Source organism: Sinocyclocheilus grahami, unplaced genomic scaffold (genome assembly GCF_001515645.1).
Source record: "Sinocyclocheilus grahami isolate Dianchi unplaced genomic scaffold, SAMN03320097.WGS_v1.1 scaffold221.1, whole genome shotgun sequence".
Lineage (NCBI taxonomy): Eukaryota > Metazoa > Chordata > Actinopteri > Cypriniformes > Cyprinidae > Sinocyclocheilus > Sinocyclocheilus grahami.
Window position 1 is genome coordinate 246,155 of NW_015505400.1, and position 3,781 is coordinate 249,935.

The following is a 3,781-nucleotide window of genomic DNA, read 5'->3' on the forward strand; positions in this document are numbered from 1 at the left end:
CAATTAAATAAATATGTATGAGTACTTGGAATACTACTCACTCTTATCACTTCAGTATAAATGGTTTAAGACATGTTTTGAGAACTACCGTATCTAAGTGACTCTTTTCGCTTGTGCTGATATATAGGTTTTCTTTAATAGTAGAGGATTGGTCAAACGCTTCATGTAAATGTAAAATGCAAACTTTATCAGACATCTTCATCTTTTCGCTCTTCTGTCTCTCTTGCACTTTCAATTTATTGTTTCAGATTTACATTTCACTTTTCTTCTGTTAATATTGTTAATAAAACCAACAAAGTTATCCAAAGGTATGCACTTCTGTTTCTGTTTGGGGTCAGTAAGATTTTTTGTTTTTTAAAAGATGATAGGATAATTAATACTTTTATTCAGCTAGGATGCATTAAATTGATCAAAAGTGACAGTGAGACATATACAATGTTATAAATGATTTCTATTTCAAATAAATGCTGTTCTATTGATCTTTTTTTGTTGAGCAAAGAATCCGCAAAAGGAAATATTTCTCAGTGTTCACAGAAATACTAACTGTTTTCAACACTTGTTTCTTGAGCATCAAATCAGCATATTAGAATGATTTCTGAAGGATCATGTGATACTGAAGACTGGAGTAATGATTTTGAAAATTCAGCTTTGCATCACAAGAATAAATTACATTTTAAAATATATTCAAATAGAAAACGGTTATTTTAAATTGTAATCATTACATTTCACAATATTACTGTTTTTACTGTATAAGAGCATAAGAGAGTTCTTTCAAAAACATTAAAACTGTTATATTTCCATTTAAAGTGCAATGGTGTTGCCTGCAGAAACAGCATCTAAAGAAACACTAGATTGTCACCACAGGGCTATAGGTGCGAACACAATTCATGAACTGATAAAATGTGTTTCTTGAATGCAGTAATAAAGATTCAGTCTATTAAATGGACAATGAATATTCCATCAGTCCATGCAAGTTGACTCTTTGCATAAATATAAAATGTAAATGACTAATTTCATTGCGTTGTGAAAGTGATATGAGACAGTATTCGTCTTCTTTTACAATCGTATCTTCTGTCTTCAACTGTTGGCGCAAAGTGTCCCGACTCGGGAGGACTGACGTTTGCTGGATGACAATCAATGCATGTCAAACGATCACTCAGCATGTATAAAGAGCACTCGATATCTGCGGCGTACAGACCATTGTACCATTTCCACATTGGCTCGAGGCCACCATACAACCAAACGCTTATCATGGCCCCTGCAGATCCTCTCACAATGATGGGTTTTGGTACAATACAGAAATTGGTGATCACTCCTCACGGTCTAGACTCTGTTTTGATATTATGAGACCAGGCTGCTTGGAGGAAGGCCAGAAATGTCTTTGTGCTTCTATCTGCAGGTCTGGCCACAAATCAAGCTTCTACAGAGACACCAGACATGTGTAGAGGCAAAAGAGACACGGACAAATGGGTCAGATGTATTTACGAGTGTTCATTCAACAGCGGCGGATATTACCAGCCGTCGTGATAATGAGGCCGCTCTGAGGACATGGTGAACACTGTCATTAGACTTGTAATATAAAATCTGGTCCAGTTTGCAGATTATTCTAGTGAGAACTCGATCTGGTCTTTATTTTAACTGTATTTCTTTGGTGACACTAGTGGCAGAGACAGCTTCAATTATAGGATGCATTAAATTGATCAAAAGTGACAGTGAGACATATACAATGTTATAAATGATTTCTATTTCAAATAAATGCTGTTCTATTGATCTTTTTTTGTTGAGCAAAGAATCCGCAAAAGGAAATATTTCTCAGTGTTCACAGAAATACTAACTGTTTTCAACACTTGTTTCTTGAGCATCAAATCAGCATATTAGAATGATTTCTGAAGGATCATGTGATACTGAAGACTGGAGTAATGATTTTGAAAATTCAGCTTTGCATCACAAGAATAAATTACATTTTAAAATATATTCAAATAGAAAACGGTTATTTTAAATTGTAATCATTACATTTCACAATATTACTGTTTTTACTGTATAAGAGCATAAGAGAGTTCTTTCAAAAACATTAAAACTGTTATATTTCCATTTAAAGTGCAATGGTGTTGCCTGCAGAAACAGCATCTAAAGAAACACTAGATTGTCACCACAGGGCTATAGGTGCGAACACAATTCATGAACTGATAAAATGTGTTTCTTGAATGCAGTAATAAAGATTCAGTCTATTAAATGGACAATGAATATTCCATCAGTCCATGCAAGTTGACTCTTTGCATAAATATAAAATGTAAATGACTAATTTCATTGCGTTGTGAAAGTGATATGAGACAGTATTCGTCTTCTTTTACAATCGTATCTTCTGTCTTCAACTGTTGGCGCAAAGTGTCCCGACTCGGGAGGACTGACGTTTGCTGGATGACAATCAATGCATGTCAAACGATCACTCAGCATGTATAAAGAGCACTCGATATCTGCGGCGTACAGACCATTGTACCATTTCCACATTGGCTCGAGGCCACCATACAACCAAACGCTTATCATGGCCCCTGCAGATCCTCTCACAATGATGGGTTTTGGTACAATACAGAAATTGGTGATCACTCCTCACGGTCTAGACTCTGTTTTGATATTATGAGACCAGGCTGCTTGGAGGAAGGCCAGAAATGTCTTTGTGCTTCTATCTGCAGGTCTGGCCACAAATCAAGCTTCTACAGAGACACCAGACATGTGTAGAGGCAAAAGAGACACGGACAAATGGGTCAGATGTATTTACGAGTGTTCATTCAACAGCGGCGGATATTACCAGCCGTCGTGATAATGAGGCCGCTCTGAGGACATGGTGAACACTGTCATTAGACTTGTAATATAAAATCTGGTCCAGTTTGCAGATTATTCTAGTGAGAACTCGATCTGGTCTTTATTTTAACTGTATTTCTTTGCAAATTTCTTTGGTGACACTAGTGGCAGAGACAGCTTCAATTAAGAGCGTACTGTGATGTCTCCATATACACACATACTGATGCATGTTTGGAATGAAAAAGTACCATTTGGCAATTAAGAAACAACGTCAGTATGTCCTGCCCGGCTGTCGGTACATAAAGAAGAGATAATGGACATAATGTGATCATAGCAGGCATTTCTCTTTCACCCTAAAATCAATTCTAGGATATTAGCATTTTGATAGCATTACTTGCTGTTTTCCTCTGGCATTTATTATTGGGCAAGATGAAGCACTTTTCCTCTCATTTACCTAATGCCCTTTCTGCTCGTAAATTAAACGCCACTCACACACTTGACAGAGGGAGACGAGGTCATCTGAGATGGACGTTATGTCCTTAACACGATCTCCTTTATGTTAAATGCACGCTGGCCACAAACACAAAGAAAAGTTTTGAGAGTGACAGCTCTGTATAATTTTATAATTTTAACTTTACCATGGTCTGTTTGAATACTCGATTCTGACTGGCTGGCAGGTATGCATCAAAACGGTTTAATGCACAGATAATTCCAGGTCAGTTTAATCAACATTCTATATTAATGTGCTGCTTTTTGTTGACAAACACAAACACACACACACACACACACACACATTGCTCACACACAGAGATCGCGCAGCGCACACACAGAAGCACTCAGGAACACAGAAACTTGTCAACAGTGCTCCATGATTTTTATTAATAAAATATCTTCAATACTGAATTGCTACATTATATTTCTCAGCAATTAATAATTGTATATATATATATATATATATATGTTATTCTTATTTTTTTTGGTT